Below are 25,881 nucleotides of genomic sequence, written 5' to 3' on the forward strand. Positions count from 1 at the left end.
GCATCCTCACCAGCAAATGTTGTTTGTTGATTTGTTGATGACGGCCCTGCTGACTGATGTGAGTTTGGGATCTCATTGTCGTTTTTATTTTCATCTCTCTGATCGCTAGTGATATTGAGCATTTTTTCCTCTGCCCATGGACCCTCTGTATGTCCTCTTTGAAGAGGTGTTTGTTCAGGTCCTTTGCCCATTTTTTAAACAGGTTACCTCTCTTTTTGGTGTTGAATTGTATAAGTTCTGTATATATTTTGAAGATCAATCTATTGTCTGAGGTATCGTTGGCAAATATGTTTTCCCATATGGTTGGTTCCCTTTTCATCTTGCTGATGTTTTCTTTTTCTGAGCAGAAACTCTTTAGTTTGATATAGTCCCAATTGTTTTTTCTTTCTTTTATTTCCATTGCCTTAGGAGATATATCAGTGAAAATCTTGATATGTGGGATATCTGAAATTTTTCTGCCTTTGTTTTCCTCTAGGACTTTTATAGTGCCACGGCTTATATTTAAGTCTTTGATCCATCTTGAGTTTATTCTGGTGTGTGGTGTAAGTTGGTGGTCTAGTTTCATTTTTTTACACATACCTGTCCAGTTCTCACAGCACCATTTGTGAAGAGGCTCATCTCACTCCATTTTATGTTCCTTCCCCCTTTGTTGAATATCAGTTGACCATATAGACCTGGGTTTATTTATGTGCTCTCTATTCTGTTTCATTGATCTATATGTCTGTTGTTATGTCAGTACCAGACTGTTTTGATCACAGTGGCTTTGTAGTATAGTTTGATGTCTGGTATTGTGAATCCTCTTGCTGTGTTCTTCTGTCACAAGATTGCTTTGGCTTTTTGAGGTCTTTTTCTGTTCCATATAAATTTCTGAAGTATTTATTCTAGGTTTGTGAAATATGTTGTTGCGATTTTAATAGGGATTGCACTGAATCTATAAACTGCTTTGGGTAGTATGGACATTTTAATGATGTTGATTCTTCCCATCTATGAACTTGGTATATGCTTTCATTTATTTGTATCTTCTTTAATTTATTTTTTTAGTGTTATGTAGTTTTCTGAGTACAGATCTTTTAACTCATTGATTAAGTTTATTTCTAGATAATTTATTTTTCTGGTTGCTATTGTAAATGGGATTTTTTTTTTTACTAGTTTCTATCTCTGATATTTTATTATTTGTGTACAATATTGCATTCGATTTCTGAATATTGACTTTGTACCTGGCTATTTTGCCAAATTCCTTTATAAGGTCAAGTAGTTTTTTCATGGAGTTTATAGGGTTTTCAATGTACACTATCATGTCCTCTGCAAATAATGACAGTTTTACTTCCTCTTTCCCAATTTGGATGCCTTTTATTTCTTTTTCTTGTCCGATTTATGTGTTTAGAATTTCCAAGACTGTGTTGAATAGGAGTGGGGAGAGTGGACATCCTTGCCTTGTTCCTGCTATTAGTAGAAATGCTTTCAGTTTTTTCTCATTGAGTAGAATGTTGGCTTCAGGTTTCTCATATATGGCTTTTATTATGTTGAGGTGTGCTCCCTTTACTCCCATTTTCCTGAGTGTTTTCATCATAAATGGGTGTAGTACTTTGTCAAATGCTTTTTCTGCATCTATTGATATGATCATTTGTTTTCTGTCTTTCATTTTGTTTATGTGGTGTATTACATTTATTGATTTGCGAATATTAAACCATCCTTGCATCCCTGTGATGAATCCCACTTGATCGTGGTATATGATCTCTCTAATGTGTTGCTGAATGCGGTTTGCATTCTAAATAAGTAAGTAATGACATAAGTTTCTTTGCATGAAACTAATAAGACCAGTTGTTAATAGAGGTTATTTTTTTTACCAAGACTTTGACTGGAATGTTATGCCTAAAGGAGACATGCTTGGGCTCTGGTTGTTACCAAAAAGCCCTGAGGAACTGGAACTGACTTTAGAAGGTAATAAAAGCCCATGAGATAAAAGGCCTGGTACCATGGTTGGTTGTGAAGTCCACAGCAATATTTCCAGGGAAGGAATGAAGGTTGTTTTCCTGAAAGATGGCTAGAAGGGACCATAAGGCACAATGGAAAACCAGAAGGACTTGGAAAAGACAGGTGTGTACAGGCAAGGCTGAATGCCAAGTGTGTGGCTCAGCTTCTGTGCCCTGAAGGGCAGACTGAAGGTCACCCTAAATATTCCTTGTGTAAGTTCCAGCAAAGCAGAACTAAAGGTCATAAATGATCACTTGCTGCTCTTGTTGTGTTTATGCAGATGAACAGGATAAATTAAAACTGGACTTAATGCAGTCCCTTTAATGACAAGGAGGGTAATCTTAGGGAGAAAAATTATTATTCAAGGAAAATCACAATGATCACTGGTAGACTATAAAGTAGTGCAGCTAACCATCTTTAAAGTTTCTTTTCATTTAAAATATGTTTTCACTTGAAAGTTAAACTAGGTCTGTGGTATCATCAAAGATATTTAATTTACAGGCAAGAAGAATGTCAAATGCCTTGCAACTGGATGTCTTTCCAATAAGACAGTCTTACAGATTTAGAGACTTGTTTGTGGGTTATGTTACATAAATTAACATGTGTTTTCTGTTTTCAAAGGGCATAAGCCTATTATCTCATTACCTGAGTGATTGTCTGTACTTATAGGCCTCATTTAATCCTGTCTGCAGCACTGCCTCCTGAGACTCAACAGTTTGGCTGAACTAAGTGGCTGGGTTGGTGAAGAATGGGGTGGTCTGTGGGCTTCACTTTAAAAATGGTTTCTCTTTTCTATCCTAGTGGCTTGGGCCGAAAGGGCCCAGAGGTCTGAGATGGGGGAAACCTAAAATATTTCCCTCAGCCCAAACTAAGTATAATGGGCAAAAGGGTTTTGGACAGGTGAGATGTGCCTGGCACACCTTCCTCCAAAGAAGCCCTTTTTATATTTTTTCTAATGTGGGACATTGAAAAATTAATCCCTACCTTTTGTCATCTAGTAGTTATCGATTGAATGATGTCTTTTAACCGTTTTGCCAAATCTGTTGCCCCAGAATACAACAAGGATGCCAGCCTGTTAAACCAAGCACACCATTGTCCAGGGACAGCCAACTGACCTGGAGTCTGCACGATTGTTCTTCATGTGGGAAGACCACCCTCCCCTCCACACCCCCACTCTTATTAGGGATTTCTGGGCCCAAGGGTAGGTAGGCCGACGACCATGTCTAGCTTGAAGCAGCTAGAGGAGCATGAGACCTTTGCCCATTGTCCTTTATAAGATTATAAAGGGTCTTAATATCTGAGAGGGAGGAATTGTTATTTTTTTATTGTTAAAATAATTAATTAATCATTTATTTATTTTAAAAAGAAGAAGAATATATGAAAGGGTGAAGCGGGAGAGCTTTTATGTACGAACCATGGGCATGGATTTGGTGGGGGATAGCTGGGGGAGTGGGGTTGCTGGGTGGAGGGGAGCAAAGGGGAAAAAAATGAAACTATTGTAACAATATAATCAATAAAATATAATTTAAAAAAAGAAAAGAAAAAGAGAAGAACACAGTAGGAGGAATCAAAATACCTGACATCAAACTATACTACAAAGCCACTGTAATCAAAATAGTCTGGTATTGGCATAAGAACAGATATATAGATAAATGGAACAGAATAGAGAGCCTAGAAGTAAACCCAGGTCTATATGTCAACTCATATTTGACAAAGAGGGAAGGAACATAACATAGAGTGAGAAGAGCCTCTTCACAAATGGTTCTGGGAAAACTGGACAGGGACCTGCAAAAAAATGAAACTAGGCCACCAACTTGCACCACACACCAGAGTAAATCAAGATGGATCAAAGATTTAAATGTAAGCCGTGACACCATAGAAATCCTAGAGGAAAACATAGGCAGGAAATTTCAGATATGCCACATAGCAATATTTTCACTGATAGATCTCCTAGGGCAAGGGAAATGAAAGAATAAACAAATGGAACTATATCAAACTAAAGAATTTCTGCTCAGCAAAAGAAAACATCAGCAAGATGAAAAGGAAACCAATCACATGGGAAAACATATTTGCCAACGATACCTCAGACAAGGGATTAATATCCAGAATATATAAAAAACTTACACATCTCAACACCAAGAAGACAGACAGCCCAATTAAAAAATGGGCAAAGGACCTGAGCAGATACTTCTCCAAGGAGGATACACAAAGGATCCATAGACACATGAAAGAATTCTCAACATGACTAGTCATCAGAAAGATGCAAATAAAAACCACAATAAGATACCACTTTACACCTGTCAGAATGGCCATCATCAACAAATCAACAAAGAACAAGTGCTGGCGAGGATGTGGAGAAATGGGAACCCTAGTGCACTGTTGGTGGGAATGCAGCCTGGTTCAGCCACTGTGGAAAACAGGATGGAATTATCTCAAAAAACTAAAAATTGAACTGCCTTTTGAACCAGCAATTCCACTGCTAGGATTATACTTGAAAAATTCTAAAACCCCAATTCAAAAGAACTTATGCACCCCTACATTCATAGCAGTGCTGTTTACAATAGCTTAATGCTGGAAAAAGCCGGAGTGGATTAAAAAATTGTGATACATTTACACAATGGAATACTATGCAGCAGAAAGAAAGCAGGAACTTCTACCATTTGCAACAACATGGATGGAACTAGAGAGAATTATGCTTAGCAAAATTATCCAGGCAATGAAAGAAAAATGCCATATGATATCACCTAATACAGGAGACTAATGAACAACACAAAAAAATTAACAAAATTGAAGAAGTAACAGAATAATAGTTATCAGGAGGAAGAGGGGAGGGAGAGAAAAAGGATAAGTAGGGGAAGGGTCTAGTCAAGGAACATGTATAAATGACACATGGACATGGACAACGGGGTGAGGTATGACTGGGAGAAGGGGTGGGCTGGGTGAGGGGGAGCAATTGGGGAAAATGGGACAACTTTAATTGAAAAACAATAATTTAAAAATAGTTAATAAAAAGAAAAGAAAGAACCTCTATATATATAAACTAAGTCCATTTGATCTATAGTGTTGTTCAATGCCTCAATATCCTTGGTGTTTCTTTGCTTCAAAGATCTGTTCATTGTTGACAATGGGGTGTTAAAATCTCTTACTATGAGTGTGTTGCTGTCTGTATCCTTCCTGAAGTCTTTCAAAAGTTTCCTTACATATTTTGGTGCTCCTATATTGGGTACATATATGTTTACATGGGTTATAATGGATTCTTTCCTTCAGTGTTAGAAATGTCCTTCTTTGTCTCTTTTTATGACCTTTGCTGTGAAATCCATTTTGTCTGATATAAGTATTGCTACTCCGGCTTTTTTTTTTTTTTGCCCATTTGCTTGAAATATTTTATTCCATCCCTTCACTTTCAGTCTGTGTAGATCATTTGTTCTAAGGTGGGTTTCTTGTAGACAGCATATATGTGAGTCATGTTATTTAGTCCATTCAGCTACCCTATGTCTTTTGATTGGTGAATTTAATCCATTTACATTTAAGGTTATTATCAATAGGTACTTACTCATTTTCATTTTTTCCCTTTGCACTCGTGTTCCTCTCTGTCTCTCTCTGTTGTTTCATCTTCTTAAAGCAGATCCTTTAGCATCTCTTGCAATGCTGGTTTGGTGTAGATGTATTCTTTTAGCCTTCTTTTGTCTGGGAAACTCCTTATTTCACCTTCCATTTTGAATGAGAGCCTTGCTGGGTAGAGTATTCTTGGTTGTAGGCCTTTGTTTTTCATTGCTTGGAATATATTTTGCCATCCCCTTCTGGCTTGTAGTGTTTCTGTTGAGAAATCTGATGATAGCCTTATTGAAGCTCCCTTGTATGTTATTAGCTGTTTGTCTCTTGCTGCTTTTGGGATTCTCTCTTTGTCTTTGAATGTTGCCATTTTAATTATGATGTGTCTTTAAGTGAACCTGTTGGGGTTCATCATCATTGGACCCCTCTGTGTTTTCTGGACTTGTGTGACTCTTTCTCTCATCAAGTTATGGAAGTTTTCTGTCATTAATTTTGCAAACAGATTTTGTATCCCTTATTCCTCTTCTTATCCTTTTGGTATTCCTATGATACAGATATTATTATGTGGCACGTTGTCCTGCAGCTCTCTTAAAACCTCTTCATTCTTTGTAGCACTATAGGAATTTTTTTCTACATTGTCCTCCAGCTCGCTGATCTGATTTTCTGCTTCCTCTAGCCTTCTTTTAATTCCTTCTACTGTGTTCTTCAATTCGGAAATTGTATTCTTAATTTCCTCCTGGCTCTTATTGATAGTTTCTATGTCCTTTTTCATGCTAGTGTAATTCTCAGTAAGTTCCTTGTTGTTTACCTGGAGTTCTTTGTAGTTTTCTTTGAGCTTGCTGAGCTCAGGAGCTTCCTTCTAATCCATGTTTTAAATTCCATGTCTGATAGTTTGCTTTCCTCTATTTCATTTAACACTCTTTCTGGGCAGTTCTTCTTTCCTTTAGATGAAAGGTTGTTTCTCTGTCTCCCCTTTTTTGTGACTCTTCTTGTTGTTGCTGCTTCTTTGATTGATCTGCACTTCCTGGATCTTCCCCTGGTGGTGTCAGATCATGTACCAGTCTGGGCCTAGGCAGCCTGTTGGAGACTACAGAGACAGAGATCTACTGCCTTTATCTGTCTCCTTTAGTTAATCTGTTCAATCTGTGATCAGCCATCAGGCTTAAACACCGATGGTGGGGCAGATTAATTCCTACAGGTGAGGCTTTTGCTTCCCCTCAGGCTGATGCCATTTGGAGGGGAATGGTCTGCCTGCCGTATGGGGAATGAGTCAGCAGTGGGACCCGTTCAACTGCTCCCTTAGTTCTCTCCTCAAAGCCACCTCCCAAAATTCTCCCCAAGCGTCTCTAGTCCTCTCTGCCCTCCCTCTGCTTGAACCCAGGGTAAGTAGGTACCAAAGTATTTTCGTATGTGATCCACTTAGATCTCTGTTTCTCCAGCTGTTTCTTTCAGGCCAGCAAAAATCCCTGTGGCTTTTCGCTTTTTACAGCTGGATACTGTTTTACTTTCCACTCTGTTTGCTGTAGGGTGGGAAGCCCTGCTGGGGGTTTAGACCATTCCCTTCTCAGGGGAACCTCCGGCTGCTGAGCTGTTTCTCAGTCCCTTCAGCTGCCACCTGTGGGAGCCCAGCTAGCCCTTTTGTGTCTCCGCACTTCCTACCTATCATGTTGTGATGAAGCGGCCTTTTCTGTCTCTCTGTGTTTATAAGACTTCTCCAGCTAGTGTTCAATTGGTAATTCCAGATGATTTCTCCACAATTAAGTTGTAATTCCAGACTGATTCTGGGAGGAGGTTAGTGTAGCTTCCACTTACTCCTCTGCCATCTTGGATCTCCTATGTGTAATAGTCTTTATCTTATCCATTCATCTCTTGATGGACACTTAGGTTGCTTCCATATCTTGGCTATTGTAAATAATGCTGCAGTGGAAATATGGATGGATGTATCTTCAGTTTAGTGTTTGTGGTTTCCTCAGCTAAATACTCAGAAGTGCAATTGCTAAGTCCTTCAATGTCTCTTGTAATAGCCTTTGTATTAAAAAAAAAGATTTTATTTATTTATTTTTAGAAGTAGAGGAAGGGAGAAAGAGAGGGAGAGAAACATCAATGTGTGCTTGCCTCTCAAGCGTCCCCAACTGGAGACTTGACCATCAACTCAGGCATATGCCCTGACTGGGGATCGAACCAGCGACCCTTCAGTTTGCAGGTCGGCACTCAAACCACTGAGCCACATTAGCCAGGGAAGCCTTTATTTTTAAAGTCTATTCTGTCCAATATAAGTATTGCTACTCCAGCTTATGTATGTTTCCATTTTCATGAAATATCTCTTTTCACCCTTTTACTTTCAGTCTGTGTGTGTCCTTTGAACTGAAGTAGGTCTTTTGTAAACAGCATATTTATGAGTCCTGTTTTCTTATCCATTCAGCCACCCTATGCCTTTTGATTGGAGCATTTAATCCATTTACATTTAAAGTAATTGTTCATTAGGATGTAGTTATTGACATTTTATTATTAATATTTTTTCTCTTCATCTTCAAGATGATCCTTTAACATTTCTTGTCATGGTTTGGTGGTGATGAACTGTTTTAGCTTTTTTTTTTTTGTCTGGGAAGCTCTTTATATTTCCTATGTTTCTAAATGATAGCTCTGCTGCGTACAGTAATCTTGATTGTAGGTCCTATCTTTTCATCACTTTGAACATTTTGTGCCAGTTCCTTTAGGTCTACAAAGTTTCTATTGTGAAATCAGCTGACAGTCTTATGGGAGCTCTCTTGTAGCTAACTACTGCTTTTCTCTTGTTACTTTTAAGATTTTATCTTTCTTCTTAACCTCTGGCATTTTAATTATGATATGTCTTGGTGTCAGCCTCTTTAGGTTCATCTTGTTTGGGACACTCTTCATTTCTGGTGCTTGTATGTCTATGTACTTCACCAAGTTAGGGAAGTTTTCTATTATTTTTTCAAAAAGGTTTTCAGTACCTTGCTCTCTTGTCATTCTGCTACACCTATGATGTGAATGGTGGTACATTTTTTGGATTTTTTTTCTCACTTTTTAAAAAAATTAATTTCTGTTATTGTTCTATTATAGTTGCCCCAATTTTCCCCATTGTTCTCCACTGCCCAGCCTACCCACTCCCACAGTCAGTCCCTAACCTGTTTTCCATGTCCATGGGTCATTTATACTAATTATTTCACTAGACCCTTCCCTTCTTTCTCCCTTTCTTCCCCTCCCCCATCCCCTCTGGTTATTGTCAGTCTGTTCCTTGTTTCCATGCCTCTGGTTCTGTTTTGCTCATTTGTTTGTTTTGTTCATTAAGTTCCTGTATTAGGCAAGATCATATGGTTTTTGTCTTTCACTACCTACTTTATTTCATGAAGTATCCATGCTCTCACAAAAGGTAGGAATTTCTTCTTTCTTTCTGCTGCATAGTATTCCATTGTGTAAATGTACCACAGTTTTTTGATCCACTCATATACTGATGGGCAATCAGGTTGTTTCCAGCACTTGACTATAATAAATAATGCTGCTATGAACACAGGAGTACATAGGTTCTTTTCAATTGGTGTTTCAGGATTCTTCAGGCATAAACCCAGCAGTGGAATTGCTGCATCGAAAGGCAGTACCATTTTTAGTTTTTTGAGGGAATTCCATACTGTTTTGTACAGTGGCGGAACCAGTCTGCATTCCCACCAACAGTGCACTAGGACTCCCTTCTGTCCACATGCTCACAAGCACTTGTTGTTTGTTGAATTATTTTTTAAAGTACATTTTATTGATTATGCTATTACAGTAGTTCCAATTTTCCCCCCTATACTCCCCTCTGCCTAGTACACCCTTTCCCTCAAGCAATCCCACCTTCCTTAGTTCATGTCCATGGGTTGTGCACATAAGTTCTTTGGCTTCACCCTTTCCTATATTATTCTTAACTCCCCCCCTGTCTATTTTGTACCAATTGATTATGCTTCTTAATCCCTGCACCATATCCCCATTTCTCCCCCTCCACCCTCCCAGCTGATAACCCTCCAAATGATCCCCATACCTTAGGTTCTGTTCCTATTCAGGTTTGCTTAGTTGGATTTTGTTTTTATTTTTTAGATTCAGTTGTTGATAGTTGTGAGTTTGTTGTCATTTTAGTGTTCATAGTTTTGATCTTCTTCTTAAGTAAGTCCTTTTGACATTTCATATAATAATGGCTTGGTGATGATGAGCTCCTTTAGTTTTACTTTGTCTGGGAAGCACTTCATCTGCCCTTCGATTGCAAATGATAGCCTTGCTGGATAGAGTAGTTCTGGTTGCAGGTTGCCTTTCATCATATTGAATACTGCTTGCCTGTCCCTTCCTGTCTACAAAGTGTCCTCTGAGAAATCAGCTGATAGTCCTATAGGCACCCCCCTGTAGGCAACTCTCCACCTCTCTCTTGCTGCCCCCAGGACTCTGTCTTTATCTTTCATTTCTGGCATCTCAATCATGATGCGTCCTGGTGTGGTGCCCTCTGGGTCCAGCTCGCCCGGGACCCTCCGTGCTTCCCAGACCTGTATGTCCATCTCCTTCACAAAATTTGGGGAGTTTTCCTCATTTTTTTTCAATTCTTGCTTCCTCATTCTTCCTTATGTTCCAAATCATTGATTTAAACCCGTTTCCTTCTCTTCACCATGGGTTTTGTGTGGATCTTCCTTCGCTTCACTTAGCATAGCCTTCACTTCTTCTCTTATGCGTTTGCCATACTCAAGCATATCTGTCAAGCCTGTGAACATCTTTATCACCAGTGTTTTGAATTCTGCATCTGTGAGGGTGTCTATCTCTTCGTCGCTTAGTTCTCCCACTGGAACCTTGATTCATTCCCCTTTTTGGGTCATACTTCTCTGTCTCCTCATTCTGACAGGCTCTGTGTTTGTTTGCCTTCGCATCTTAGGTAGAGCTGTCACTCCTGTTATGTTATAAGAGGCGGAGCCTTCGGGATTTGTCAGAACTGGTTAACCTATTTCACCATGTTGTGGTGCTGTATGTGGGGGAGCGGTCCAAGAGGGAACAATGCCACCTGCCCAGTACTCGCCCCTTTTGCAGGCACCTTTCCCACTTCTGCACCAGAATTGCACCCCTCTAGCTGCTGCCCTAGCTGTTGTTCCCAGAGTGGGTGAGTCTGTGGATGTTCTAGGACCATGGGGGCTCTTTAAACAAGTGGACTCTGCTGAGAGACTGGCAGTTTCTGCCTCCACCCTAACCCCCACTGGTCTGAATAGTCAGAAGCAATGAGACTTGATTTTCACTGGTGCTGGGACCATGAGCTGCTAGGTCTGGTGAGGAGCTAGGGATGCTCCCCAGGCATTCCTCCTGACTCTAAAACGTGTGACTGTGCCGCTGCTGCTACCATACCGCATCCTCTCCACCCCAGCTCTGCCCCTCCTACCTGTTTAGATGAGTATTTCTTCTTTATATCTTTGTTTGCTGGACTTCTATGCAGTTTGATTTCCTGGAACTTCTGGTTGTTTCTAGTTTTAAGGTAGTTGTATCCCTTCTTAGTTGTGGAGGGAGATGCAGCGTGTCTTTCTATGCCTACATCTTGACCAGAAGTCCTGGTTTTTTGAATTATTAATGATGGTCATTCTGATCGGTGTGAGGTGGTATCTCATTGTGGTTTTAATTTGCATCTCTCTGATGGCTAGTGATATTGAGCATCCTTTATATGACTATGGGCCCTCTGCATGTCCTCTTTGGAGAAGTGTCTGTTCAGGTCCTTTGACCATTTTTTAATTGGGTTCTTTTTTATTTTTGCCATTATGATAGGTTTTTCTCTGCTACCTTATCTTTAAAATTGCTGATTTGATTTTCTGTTTCACTTAATCTGCTCTTTATTCCCTCTAATGTATCTTCATTTGAGGTAATATATTCTTCATTTCTGATTGTTTCTTTTTAATGTTTCAATATCCATTTTTATGCTTCCTACCTTTTTGTAGAAGATCTCACTGAGATCTTCGAGCATCCTTATAACCAGTGTTTTGAACTCTGTATCTGGTAGATTGCTTGTCTCCATTTTGTTTAGCTCTTTTTCTGGAGTTTTGGTTTGTTCTTTCATTTGCAACATTTTTTTAATGCTTTACTGACTATGCTATTACAGTTGTCCCAATTTCTTTTTTCTTTGCTTTCCTCCACCCAGCACCCCCTTCTCTCCAGCAGTCCCACTCCCCACAGTCCATGTCCATGGTTGTATGTATAAGCTCTTCTCTACATCCCCCTGTTTATTCTGCACCCTTCTACTGGGCTTGGAACATGTTTCTTTTTCTCTTCATTCTTGGCTCTCTCTATGTGTTTGTTTGTATGTATTAGGTAGATGTACCACATCTCCTGGTCTTGGCTGAATGGCCTTATGGAGTGGGTGTCCTGTGAGGCCCAGTGGTACATTTTCCTAGTCACCTGAGCCAGACATTCTAGGCATGTTTCATGTGTGGGTGGTGTGTGCCCTCCTATTATAGTTAAGCCTGGATTACTATTGCATTAGTGGGAAGAACTGCCCCTCAGGCTGATAGGTTGCTAAGACTGGTTTTGGCTACAGTAGAGGAGCTGTTGTGTAAGGGCTGACCCTACAGAGCAAGATTAACTTTAGCAGGGCTCTGGTGCCTGCTGAGTCTGCCCTTGGAGTATGTCAATCGTAGAGGTGATTGGGTGGTGCTTTTGTGTGATCTGAAGCTTGTCACTAGGTGTGTTGGTGCTGGGACCTCTTGGGAGGTGCATGCCAAAGTTATCTTAGATATGCAAATGGTTGCCACTTGTGCTGGTCTTTGAGATACCTGGGAAAGGCTAAGATGCAAGCTGAAGCTAGCTGCTGCTAGTGCCAGATTTGTGGCTCTTTAGTAAGAGGTATGGGGCATGCTGAGGTCAGTTGCTGTTCTTTGGCATCTGTGAATGTTTGAGAGATTTCAGATAGGTCTGTAGCATGAGCCAAGATAGGTTGCTTTATGGAAAAGTCACTAGAAGCAGTTTGTGTGGCCTAGACAGTTGGATGGGGTGGGGTCTCAGGGAATCACAAGGGTGAGATGAATAGTGTTAGCCAAGTTGATGATATGGCACATGCCCACACCTGCAGGGGGAGGGCTCAGCAAAGGCACAATGGCTTCTGCCAGCACTTCTGTCTGGGAGAAAAATCCCTCTCCAGCCCTTGACCTGAAGCCAGATAATTAATTTCCTCTTTGTATGTTCTTGGAGCCTTTTGAGATGTTGCTCCAGCATGGGGGCTCAGAGCAAGTGAGTCTGTGAGCCAGCAAGTCCCATGTTTAAGTCCTAAAGAAGAACACCTGGACTCTAGCAGGCCTTCATTTCCAGCCACAATCTCCACTGGTTTTCACAGCCAGAAGTTATGGGGACTTCTCTTCCCAGCACTGGAACCCTGGGCTGGGGAGCCTGGTATAGGGCTGGGACACCTTGCTCCTCATGGGGATTCTCCAGAGCCAAGATATCCCTCCTGGTTTTTAACTGCTACACATGGGTGAGGGACCAGCCCATTCTGTGTCTGTGACCCTCTTGGCATGGATTCTTCTGTATATACTTAGTTATGGGCCTCTGTTCAGTTAGATAGATTTCAGATAGTTCTCAATGATGGTTGTCCTGTAGTTTAGTTGTAATTTTGATGTGGGTGTAGGAGGAGGCATGTACAGTATTTACCTATTCTGCCATCTTGACCAGAAGCCTTCAGTTATAGCATATAATCTTTTTAATATGCTGCTGAATTTAGTTTTGTATTATTTTGTGGATGATTTTTACATCAGTATTCATAAGGGAATTTGGTTGTGGTTTTCTTTTCTTGTAGTGTCTTTGACTTTTAAAATTAGGGTTATGCCGTCCTCATTGAATGAATTAGGAAGTGTTCCCTCTTTTTTAATTTTTTAAAAATTTGAAAAGGACTATAATTTGTTCTTCTTTATATGTTTGAAAGAATTCACCAGTGAAGTCATCAGGTCCCAGGCTTCTATTTGTCTGGAGATTCTCTTTTATTACTGATTCAATCTCCTTACTAGTTATAAGTCTATTTAGGTTTTCTATTTCTCTGTGACTTAGTTTTGGTGTAGTTTGTGTTTCTAGAAATTTGTCGATTTCATCAAGATTATCCAGTCTGTTGATGTACAATTGTTTACTCTTCTATAATTCTTCTTATTTTGTAGTCAGTTGTAACAGCTACACTTCATGATTTTAGTAATTAGAGTCTTCTTTTATTCTTAGCCCATCTAGCTTAATGTTTGTCAATTTTATTGATCTTTTTGAAGATCCAACACTTAGTTTCATTAATTTTCTTTATTTCTTAAGATTTGCTCTTATTTTACTTTATCTTTTTATTGTATTTTTCCATTACCACTTATCCCCCCATACCCTCCTCCACCTCCACCCACCCACCTCCCCCTGACAATCACCACATTGTTGTCCATGTCCATGAGTTCTTTTTTGTTGTTGTTGTTCTTTTTTGCTCAATCCCTCCACCCCCTAATCCATCTAGAGCTGTCAGCCTGGTAAGAGTCTGTCTCTATTTTTCTTGTTAGTTCAGTTTGTTCATTAGATTACACATATGAGTAAAATTATATGGTATTTGTCTTTCTCTGACTGGCTTATTTTACTCAGCATAATGTTCTCCAGGTCCATCCATGCTGTCAAGGGTAACATTTTCTTCTTTTTCTACAGCTCAGTAGTATTATATTGTATAAATGTAACATAACTATTTTATTCACACATCTACTGATGGACACTTGGGCTGTTTCCAAATCTTGGCTATTGTAAATAATGCTGCAATGAACATAGGGTGCATATATTTTTTTCAAATTAGTGTTTCATGTTTCTTCAGATAAATTCCCAGAAGTGGAGTCGCTGGTTTTGACTGGAATGCCATGTTTGATACATTAATAGACTCAAATATGACCAGACAGCTTTAAGAATTTAAGATTGACTTTGGAAGCCAATAAAAGTCCCATGGGAAAATAGCCTGCTACCTTCCTTATATGGTTCATGGTGTTTATTTCAGGTAAGAAACAAAGGTTGCTTCCTTGGAAATTCAAAGAAAGAAACTCAGAATATGTTGGAGACCTCAAAAACCTATAGATATGGCAGGCAATGTCTAATGGGAAGTCCTCATGTTGGCTTTTCTGGCCTTAAGATGCCTTTGTAAGTTCAAGCTGAAGATTCCTTATAAAAACATTCCAACAAAGCAGGTTTGAAAGAGCCTACATGGTTAGTTATTATTCTTGGTGAACTTACACAAATAATTAGGCCAAGTTTAATTGAAGCTAGACTTATTTTGCAAATAAATCAGTCTTAATTTGGCTATATTTGGTAAAAATGAGGCTGATTTTAGAGAAAAAAATTATTTCAATAGAAACTATAATACCCATTTGTGGATATTAGATTCCAAATGCTGTTTATTGTCTATTGTGTTTTTAATTAGACTCTAAGTGCTGTTCATTGTATTTTGCATTTTAAATTTTTTCTACCTATAAACCAGACTGGATCCTGAATTCTCGTTTTCTTAAATATTGGACAGCAAAACCTTCCAAACTAACATTTTAATTTTGCCATCCTTGACTTAAAATCATTAAGAACTAAAACTGGCCTTTTCCCAAGGTCATGCAAGCTAAAGTGAGACAATGTGATATAAACTTTAGAAAAATCACAACAGCTTATCTATGGACAATCTTTGTGCCTATTGCTGAAATATCCAGAGACATTCAAACTGCAGACAAGAAGAATCTGTCAGACTCTGACTGCCTTCACTCCATCTAAAGATAATTTGAGACAGACAAAATCAGAAACCAGGAATATAGTTGGCTCCAAGCATTAACCTTTGTTTTTCTTTTGTTTCCATAGAGATGCCTTCTATTAAATACCTGATTGCTTGAACTGATTGATTTAACTTTGGGAGCCCACCAGCATCACCACCTTCTCACATGAGCTGCCATGTTCCTCTGGAGGCAGGGCCAGGCATTTCTGGGGAGAGGTCCAATTGGCCAGTGTGGTCATGCTTGGTCTCATCCTTTATTTTCTAAGGATCCTAAAGCTTGGTAGATGTCTGTGAACTCGGGAGAGCTAATGAGGAGAGGTAGAGTGGAGTATGGAAGATCTGGCTTAGAGGTTCCCCAGAAACATCAAGAAACAGTTCTGGAGATTGGGAAGTCAAAGATCAAAGAGCCAGCATGATTGTGTTTTGGTGAAGTCCCTCTTCCTGGTTCATAGCCAGCACCTTCTCTCTGTCTTCACATGGTAGAAGGGATGATTTTCTTTATTTTTATATCATCTGTTTTATTCGTCTCTTCTCCAATCTTTATTATTTTCTTCCTCTGTTCACTTTGGATTTTTTCCCTACTCTTTGTAGTTCCTTAATTTGTAAAGTTAGGTGGTTGATTCGATATATTTCTTGTGGTTTTACTATTCCTTTTAATGCAAGCATTTGCATTATAAATTTCTCCCTTAGTATGGCTTTTTCTGTTTTGTAAGTTTTGATATGTTGTTTTTTCATTCTTCTCTAATTATTTTTTATTTCTCTTGAGTTGTTGTCTTTAATTCATTGGTTGTTTAAAAATGGGTTATTTAATTTATACAAATTTGTGAATTTTAAAATTTTCCTTTTGTTATTGATTTCTAACTTTATCAACTATGTGGTCATAGAAAATAGTTTATGTGATACCTATCTTTTAAAATCTATTGAGACTTGGTTTGTAACTTAATATATTGTTTATTCTGGAAAATGTCCCATGTTCAATTGAGAAAATGTGTATGCTACTGATGTTGGGTAGACTGTTCGGTACCTATCTCTTAGACCTACGTGACCTATTATGTTGTGTAAGGCCTCTATTTTTATACTCATTCCCTGTCTGGTTGCTCTGCCCATTATCATCACTTTGAATACTTCTTTCCAGCCCCTTCTTGCCTGCAAGGTTTCTTTTGAGAAATCTGCTGATAGTTTTATAGGCACCCCTTTGTAGATAACTCTTCTTTTCTCTCGCAGCTCTTAAGATTCTCTCTTTATCTTTAACCTTTGGCATTTTAATTATGATGTGTCTTGTTTGGATCCAATTTGTTTGGAACTCTGTGCTTCATGTACTTGTATGTCTATTTCCTTCACCAAACTAGGAAAGTTTTCTTTCATTTTTTCAAATAAGTTTTCAATGTCTTGCTTGTCCTCTTCTCTTTCTGGCACCCCTATGATTCAGATGTTGGTACGTTTAAAGTTGTCCCAGAGATTCCTAAGCCTCTCCTCATTTTTTTTTTAATTCTTATTTTCTTCTTTTTGTTCCAAGTCATTGTATATTTCTTCCAAATTGTTTATTTGAATCCAGGCTTCCTTCCCATCACTGTTGGTTCCCTGTATATATTTTTTTATTTCACTTTGTATAGCTTTCACTTCTTTCTTTATATTGTGGCCATACTCAATCATTTCTCTGAGCATCCTGATCACCAGTGTTTTTAACTCTACATCTGATAGGTTGGCTATCTCTGTTTCATTTAGTCCTTTTCCTGGGGTTTTGTTCTGTTCTTTCATTTGGGCCATATTTCTTTGCCTCCTCAAGTTGGCAGCCTCCCTGTGTTTGTTTCTGTGTATTGGGTAGAGCTAATTTGACTCCGTGTCTTGGTAGTAGGTGTCCTGTAGGATCCAGTGGCACAGCCTCCCCTACCACCCAAGTTGGGTACTAAGGTGGGGCCTTTCTGTGGGCTAAGTACACCTTCCTCTTGTAGGTGAGCCTTGTTTGCTGTTGGCAGATCAGTGAGAGGGATTTACCCAGGCCAATCAGCTGCAAGGACAAGCTGTGACCAGTGACCACCCAACTCCACCCTCCATGGAGGATCACCTGTGCAGGGGCAGTGTAGTGGTGCTCCAGTGTGGTCTGTAGCTGTCCACTGTGTGCTCTGGCTCTGGGGTTTCCCAGGTGGTTCAGGCCAAGGTCAACCCCAACCTGTGTTTTGCCTGGGGCACCCTACCTGAGCCAAAAAGCAATCTGAGATGGTTACTACATGTGCTGGACTTGGAGATTTCTAGGCAAAGCCAAGCTGTGAATTTAAGCTGGTGGCTGCTAGTGCCAGACCTTGAGCTCACTGAGACCAGCTTTTGCTTGTTTGATAGGATTTAGGAAGTTGTGAGGCATGAACCAAGACCAGCCATTCATGTGGAAAAGCAGCTTGAGTGGGCCCATAAGTTGGATGAAGTGGAGTCTCTGGGGATCTCCAAGGTGGGTCAAACAGTGTTAGCCAGGTTGTTGGAGTCTCAGATATGGCACCAGCTGGCCTGCTCTGTGAAGGGAAGGCACAGAAAAGGGACAATGGCATCTTCTTTCCCAGATACCAGACACTTCAGTTTATCCCTGTATATTACTGGTGCTCTTGAAGCTGCTACCCTGGTGCTGGAGCTCAGAGGGAGTGAGTGTGAGTAGATGAGTTCATGTGTGGGTTTTTAAAGAGAAACTGCTTGGGGCTGTAGCAATTTATTCCGCCAACTCAATCCCCGCTGATTTTTGCAGCCAGAAGTTGTGGGGGCTTATCTTCCAGGTACTGGAATCCTGGGCTTGGGGGCCTGGTGTGGGACTGGACCTCCTCACTCCTGAGATATCCCTCCCAAGTTTTTATCCACTATATGTGCGTGAGAAACCTGCCCATTCCATGTATGCGCCCCTCCTACTCATCTTGATGGATATGGTTTCTTTGATTCCATAGCTGTCAGATTCTATTTAACTCAATTTCTGATGGTTCTGACTGATAGTTGTTCTATATTTTAGTTGTAATTTTGATGTGGTTGTGCAAAGAGGTGAGCCATGTCTGCCTACACTGCCATCTTGACCAGATCTCCACCTTGCAGGGCTGTCTTGAGCATTTCTTGCAGGGCAGGTGTAATGGTAACAAACTCCCTGAAGTTACTTCTCTCTTGCTGCTTTAAGGATTCTGTCTTTTGAAAGATTGATTATAATATGTCTTGGAGTGGGTTTTGAGTTCAAAGATCCTTGAACTTCTTAGTTATTTTATTCATGCTTTTCATGATGTTTGGGATGTTTTCAGCCATTATTTCTTCAAATATTTGCTCAGCCCCTTTCTTCTCCTTCTGGAACTCCCACAATGTGCATGTTGGGCCAATTAATGTTATCCCTCAGGTCCATTTGACATTGTTTACTTTTCTTCAATGTTTTTTCTTTCTGTATTTCAGACTCAGTAATTTTCATTGTTCCTTCTTAAAGTTTTCTGGTTCTTTCTTCTGCCTGCTCAAATCTGCCTTTGAATCTCTCTAGTGAAATTTTTGTTTCAGTTACTGTACTTGTCAATACCAGAGTTCCTTTTTGATTTCCTTGTAAGTTTACTCTCTTTGTTGATATATCCATTTGTTTACACATCATTTTCTTGACTTCCTACAGATCTTCCTTTAGTTCTTTGGGAATCTTTAAGACAGCTGTTTTAAAGTTTTTTTCTACTATATCTGTCATCACATCTTTTTCAGGGAAGATTTCAGTGAATAGTTTTTTCCATTGAATGGACCATATGTTTTTTTTTTTTTTTTGATACTTTATTACTTTTTGTTGAACACTGGACATTTGAATCTAATAATGTGGTGGCTCTGGAAATTCAATTCTTCTCCCCCCTCAGCGATTGTTGTTTGTTTTTTGTCTCTGCTTTTGTTTGTTGGTTTTGTTTTTCTGATTGTTGTAGGTGGTCTGTGGGCCTGGGGTCATCCTGAAGTGTAAATTTAATGTCTTCTTGGCTTGTTTCTGAGCTTCCCCTGGGCATCCAGTAACTTTCTGATTTTCACCATACACGTAGTTCTTTTTAATATTCTACTGTTTAATGTCTGACTCCCAAAAGGACAGGAGAGAAAAGTGAAGGGTAGGGGGTGCCAGTCTTTTAAGTGTCCTGGAAGTTACTTTAGCTAGAGTGGAAGGTGCTTTCAACAATGAGGGGGAGGTACAAGGACAATAGCTGCCTGCCTTTATCTGCAGTTCTGTGTTCAGAAGCATCAATCAGTGGTCAAGCACATGCCTCTGGTATTTAGAGGACTGGCTCCTTTTTTCCCACCCTGGATCCTTCATGATGCATGTAAACTGCTCCAGGAACATATGCACAGCTGCCTGTAATGTGGAGCTGGGAAATGGGTAGTTGCCACTGTGCTGTAAGCTGAAATTAACTGCCATTTACCAACTCCTCCCCTGGAAGCAAGCTTTCAATAGACTCCAGAATTCAAAAAACAGTTGCATCATATATATTCTGCTAATATAACTGTTGTATAGATTGAAAGACAGATTTCTTGTTCTTCCTATTCCACCATTTTCCCATAAGCCTGTATGCTTAGCTCTTAAGGAACTGCCAAACTATGTTTCATTGCAGCTGCTCCCTTTTACATTCCCACTATCAATGTATGAGGGTTCCAATTTCTCCACATCCTCTCTCCAGGATATATGTGAGAAGATATAGCTCATTGAGATTTGTTTGTTTGTTTTTTATTTTACTTTTACTGTTTTTTAAAATATCTTCTTTTTGTTGTTGTTCTATTACAGCTGTCCCAATTTTTTTCCTATTGCTCTCCACTGCCCTTCCCTACTCCCACAGTCAGTCCCCACCCTGTTGTCCATGTCCTCGGGTCATTTATACTAGTCCCTTCCCCCTCTTTTCCCCTCAAAAATATGGAATGCTTCACAAATTTGCATGTCATCCTTGTTCAGGAGCCATGCTAATCTCTGTATCATTCCTATTTTAGTATATGTGCTGCTGAAGTGAGCACTCATCGAGGTTTTCATTTGTATTTTCCTAATGAATAGTGATGTTGAGCATCTTTTCATGTTCTGTTGGCAATTTGTATATTTTAAAGCAATGTCCATTTCTCTATTTTAAATATTGTACATTCTTTATCCATTTTAAAAATTGTATTATTTCTTTTATTCAGTAGTAGGTATTCTTTAGATATTCTAGATACTTGTCTCTTACCACATATATGATTTGAAAATATTTTCCCTTAGTTGGTGGGTTATCTTTTCACCTTGATGGTGTCCTCTGAAGCACAAAAGTTTTTAATGTGGATGTAAAGTCATGACCCACAAAACAATGGTGGTCTCATAAAATTATAATGGAGCTGAAAAATTCCCATAGCCTACTGACATTGTAGCTGTCATAACATCATATCAAATTCATTACTCATGTGTTTATGACAGTTCTGTGTGAAGAAACCTACTGTGCTGCTGGTTGTAAAACCACAGCACACACAATTATATACAGTACCTAATATTTGATAATGATAATAAACAATTATGTTAGTGGTTAATATATTTACTATAATACAATTTAAATTGTCATTTTAGAGTGTGCTTATTTTTTATGTCTAAGACATGTTTGCTATAAAACAATATGCTATGTTACAAAGCAGCACCTCATACATTTCATGTTTACTGTGTTTCTTTTTCCTTTTTCTTTTTGTATGTTTTATTGATTATGCTGTTACAGTAGTCCCAATTTCTTTTCCCTTTGCCCCCCTCCACCCAGCACACCTCCTCCCTCCAGCAGTCCCCCTGCCTTAGTCCATGTCCATGGGTCAACGTATAAGCTCTTCTCTACATCCCCCTGTCTATTCTGCACCCTCCTACTATGCTTAATTCTTGCACCATTTCCCTCCTTCTCCCCCTCCCCCCTCCCATCTGGCACCCCTCCACATGCTCCCCCTACCTATTATTCTGTTACCACTCTGGTTATCTGTTTAGTTTGTTTTTGTTTTTATATTTTGTCTTCTGTTGTTAATACTTGTGATTTTGTTGTCGTTTTAATGTTCATAGTTTTGATCTTTTTCTTAAATAAGTCCCTTTAACATTTCATATAATAATGGCTTGCTGACGATGAAGTCCTTTAGCTTTACCTTGTCTGGGAAGCACTTTATCTGTTTTTCCATTCTAAGTGATAGCTTTGCTGGATAGAATAATCTTGGTTGTAGATTCTTGCTTTCTATCACTTTGAATACTTCTTGCCAACCCCTCTTGTCTGCAAAGTTTCTTTTGAGAAATCAGCTGATAGTCTTATGGGTACCCCTTTGTAGGTAATTCCCTTCTTCTCTCTTGCTGCTTTTGATTCTCTCTTTATCCTTAACCTTTGGCATTTTAATTATGATATGTCCTGGTGTGGTCCTCCCTGAGTTTAGTTTGTTTGGGACTCTCTGTGCTTCCTGGACCCGTATGCCCATTTCCTTCCCCAAATTAGGGAAGTTTTCCTTCATTATTTTTTCACATAATTTTTCTATTTCTTGCTCTTCCTCTTCTTCTTCTGGCACCCCTATGACTGGGTTGTTGGCACATTTAAAGCTATCCCAGAGGTTTCTAAGCCTCTCCTTATTTTTTTTTTCAATTCTTGTCTCCTCATTCTGTACTGGTTGAGTGTTTATTTCTTCCTTATGTTCCAATTCATTAATTTGAACCCTGGTTTCTTTTCCTTCACTACTAGTTCCATGTGGATTATTTTTCATTTCACTTAGTATAGCCTTCATTTCTTCCCTGTCATGGTTAATCTTTTCTGTCAAGTCTGTGAGCAGCTTTATCACCAGCACTTTGAACAGTGCATCTGTTAAGTTAGCTATCTCTTCATCTGTTAGGTTTGCTATCTCCTCATCAGTTAGTTCTTCTACTGGAACCTTGATCTGCCCCAGCTTTTGCTCTGTACTTCTCTGTCTCCTCATCTTGACAGCTTTCTGTATTTGCTTTGTGTTTTAAGTAGAACTGTTGCACCTGTTACATTGTAAAGGGGTGGAGCCTTAGATATTCATTAATGCTGGTGACCCTTTTCACTGTGCTGTGGTGCTGTATGTGGAGGAGGGGTCTGAGAGGGATCAAAACCACTTGTTCAGCACTCATCCCTTTTCCAGGCATTTCTCCCCCTTCCTGTACTGAACAAGTGGACTCTGTTGAGAGACCATCAGGTCCTTCCTCTGCCCCAACCCGCACTGGTTTTCACAGTCAGAAGCAATGTGGCTCTATTTTCCCTGGTGCTGGAACCTTGCACTGTATGGTCTGGTATGGGGCTGGGATCAGTCTGGTCTGCCTGAGACAACTTCCCCAGTTTAAAATGTATGACTGTGCTTTTCATAGCAGCTTCAGTTGCTGTGCTGCTAGCTGTGCCACTAGCTGAGCTGCCAGCTCTGTTGCCAAGCACCGCCCCCACAGCCCCTGCCACTGCTCCGCACCTCGTTCTCTCCATCTGGCGCTGTCCCTCCTACCTTTCTGGCTGAATATTTCTTCTTTATTTCTTTGCTGAGCTTCCCTGTAGTTTCAATGTTCTGGATTTTCTTTTTTGTTTGTTTGTTTTTTGTTTTAGTTTTGAAGTGGTTGTAAATTCCTTCTTAGTTGTGATGGAGACACAGCATGTCTATTTATGCCTCCATCTTGGCTGCCATATAGCTTACATGTGTAGTAGGCTATACCATCTAGGTTTGTCTAAGTGCACACTATGTTTGCACACTGATGAAATCACCTAATGATACATTTCTCAGAAGGTATTCCCATTATTAAGCAATGCATGACTGTAGTCTAGTGTATCTATGTTTTTTCTTTTGTTGCTTGTGTTTTTGGTGTCATATCTAAGAAATTGTTGCTGACCCTAAGATCATGGATATTTGCCTGTGTTTTTAATAAGAGTCTCAGAGTTTCAGCTCTTACACCCAGGTCTGTGATCCATTCTGAGTTAGTTTTTGTACATGATTTGTGGCAATTTTATTTTTTGCATGTGGATCCCCAAGTTTTTTATCATAATTTATTGAAAGACTATTATTTCCCTAGTCAACTATCTTGTTATCCTAATTAAAAATCAACTGACCATGACTGTAAGGGTTTGTTTCTGAAGTCTGAATTATATTTCATTGATCTATATGTCTCTCCTATTCCACCACCGCACAGTCTTGATTACTAAGCTATTCAACTTTGTTTCTTTTCAAGATTGTTTTAGATGTTCTGAATCCCTTGAGTTTCCACAAGAATTTAAGGATCAGTCATCAATTTCTTCAGGAAAAAAGGCAGCTGGGATTTTGATAGGGATTGCATTGAATCTGTACATCAATTTGGGGAGTATTGCCACCTTAATAATACTAAATCTCCCAATCTATGAACATAGACTATTTTTCCATTTATTAAGGCCTTCAATTTCTTTTAGTGATGCCTTGTAGTTTTCAGTGACAAGTCTTGTGCTTCTTTTGTTACAGTATTCCTTATTATTTTATTCTTTTTTATGTAAGTGTAATTACTTTTTAAATTTCATATTTGGATTAATCATTACTAGTATTTAGAAATACAAGTGATTGTTGCATATTGATCTTGTACTCCATAACCTTGATGAACTTATTAGCTCTAATAATGTGTGGATTTTTCAGGGATTTCTCTCTATATAGGATCATGTCATCTATGAATAGACATAATTTTAATTCTTCCTTTCCATTTGAATGCTTTTTATTTCTTTTTTTTTAAATTTATTTATTTGTTTGTTTATTTATTTTATTTTTAGAGAGAGGAGAAAGGAGAAAGAGAGGGAGAGAAACATCACTGTGTGGTTACCTCTAACTCACGCCCCCAACTGGGGACCTGGTGTGCAACCTAGTAATGTGCCCTGACTGGGAATCGATATTTCTTTTTCTTGACTAACTACACTGGCTAGAACCTCCAGTACATTGTTGAATAGAAATATGAAAGTGGTCATTCTTCTCTTGCTACTGATCTTACAGGGAAAGTTTTCACCATTAAATATGTTAGCCATGTTTTTTTCCCCAGATAGCCTTTATTAGTTTAATGAAGTTTCCTTTGATTCCTAATTTTTTTTAGTGTATTCATAATGAAAGAGTATTTGATTTTTTGCAGTATTTGTTCTGCATCTATTGATGATAATGTGGTTTTCTTTCTTTATTCTAGTACTATGGCATAATATCATGATGACTTTGTATGTTGAATCAACCTTGTGCTCCTGGAATAAATCTTACTTGGTTATCATGTATAACACTTTAAATGTTAGATTTAATATGCTTTTCATTGAGGAATTTACATTCATATTCATAAGATAATATGATCTGTAGTTTTCTCATAATGTCTTTGGTTTTGATATAAGGGTAATGAGGGCTCATATAAGGAGTTGGGAAGTGTACTCATGCCTTCTGATTACTGTTTCTTTTTGAAGAGTTTGGAAGACATTGATGTTAATTCTTCTTTTAATATTTGGTAAAATTAACCAGTGAAGCCACCTGATACTGGGCTTTTACTTTTTAATTTTTCAATTACAGTTGATATTCAATATTATATTAGTTTCAGGTATACAGCAAAGAAGTTAGACATTCATATAACTTATGAAATGTTCCTCCCCAAAAGTCTAGTAATACACTTAGCACCATACATAGTTATTACAATATTACTGACTATTTTCCCTCTGCTAAACTCTACATTCCTGTGAAAATTTTGTAACTACCAATTTGTACTTCTTAATCTCTTCATGTTTTTCACTCAGCCCTCCCTACCTCCCTTCCATCTGGCAACCATCAGTTTGTTCTCTATATCTATGAGTTTGTTTCTCTTCTGTTTGTTCATGTCTTTTGCTCTTTTAGATTCCACATATTAGTGAAATTATATGGTATTTGTCTTTCTCTGACTTATTTTACTTAACACAATACACTCTAGGTTCATCCATGTTGTCATCCATGGTAACACTTCGTTCTTTTTATGGCAGAGTAATATTCCATTGTATATATATACTACATTTTTAAATCCAGTTGTCTATTTACTGTAATTGACAATAGGGATGCATATATGTTTTTAAACTAGTGTTTGGGATTTCAAAAAATCAATACCCAGAAGTTGGATTTCTTGGTCATATTATTGTTTTATTTTTAATATTTTGAGGAACCTCCATATTGTTTGCCACAGTGGCTGCACCAGTTGGCAATCCCACCAGCAGTACAGGAAGGTTCCTTTTTCTCCACATCTTCACCAACATTTGTCGTTTGTTGGTTTATTGGTGACAGCCATCCTAAAGGTGTGTGGTGATATCTTATTGTGGTTTTAACTTGCATTTCTGTGATTAGTGATGTTGCGCACCTTTTCATATGTCTATTGGTCATTTGTATATGCTCTTTGGATGTGTGTATTCAGTTCCTCCGCCAATTTTTAAATCAGATTGTTTGTTTCTTGGTGTTAAGTTGTATAATTTCTTTATATGTTTTGGATACAAACCCCTTATCAGATGTATCATTGGCAAATATCTTCTCACATTCAGTTTTGATGATGATTTTCTTTTGCTATGCAAAATCTTTTTAGTTTGATATAGTCCCATTTGTTTATTTTTTCATTTCCCTAGCCCAAGGAAACATTTTTCAAAAACCATTACTAAGAGTGATGTCAAAGAGCTTAC

At 38.8% G+C, this 25,881-nt stretch overlaps 1 protein-coding gene and 1 non-coding gene across 2 annotated transcripts in view; one reads left to right on the forward strand and one right to left on the reverse strand.

The window, feature by feature from the left end:
* CHST13 (carbohydrate sulfotransferase 13) overlaps nucleotides 1–25,881 on the forward strand; it is a 51,486-nt gene that overhangs the window by 12,314 nt on the left and 13,291 nt on the right. The gene's annotated exons all lie outside the window — the stretch shown is intronic.
* Nucleotides 20,145–20,248, reverse strand: LOC150002974 (U6 spliceosomal RNA). Its single transcript, XR_016512808.1, has one exon. It is a non-coding gene; the product is annotated as a U6 spliceosomal RNA (small nuclear RNA).

The sequence above is a fragment of the Furipterus horrens genome, unplaced genomic scaffold (genome assembly GCF_987537825.1).
Source record: "Furipterus horrens unplaced genomic scaffold, mFurHor1.1.pri manual_scaffold_8, whole genome shotgun sequence".
Taxonomy (NCBI): Eukaryota; Metazoa; Chordata; class Mammalia; order Chiroptera; family Furipteridae; genus Furipterus; species Furipterus horrens.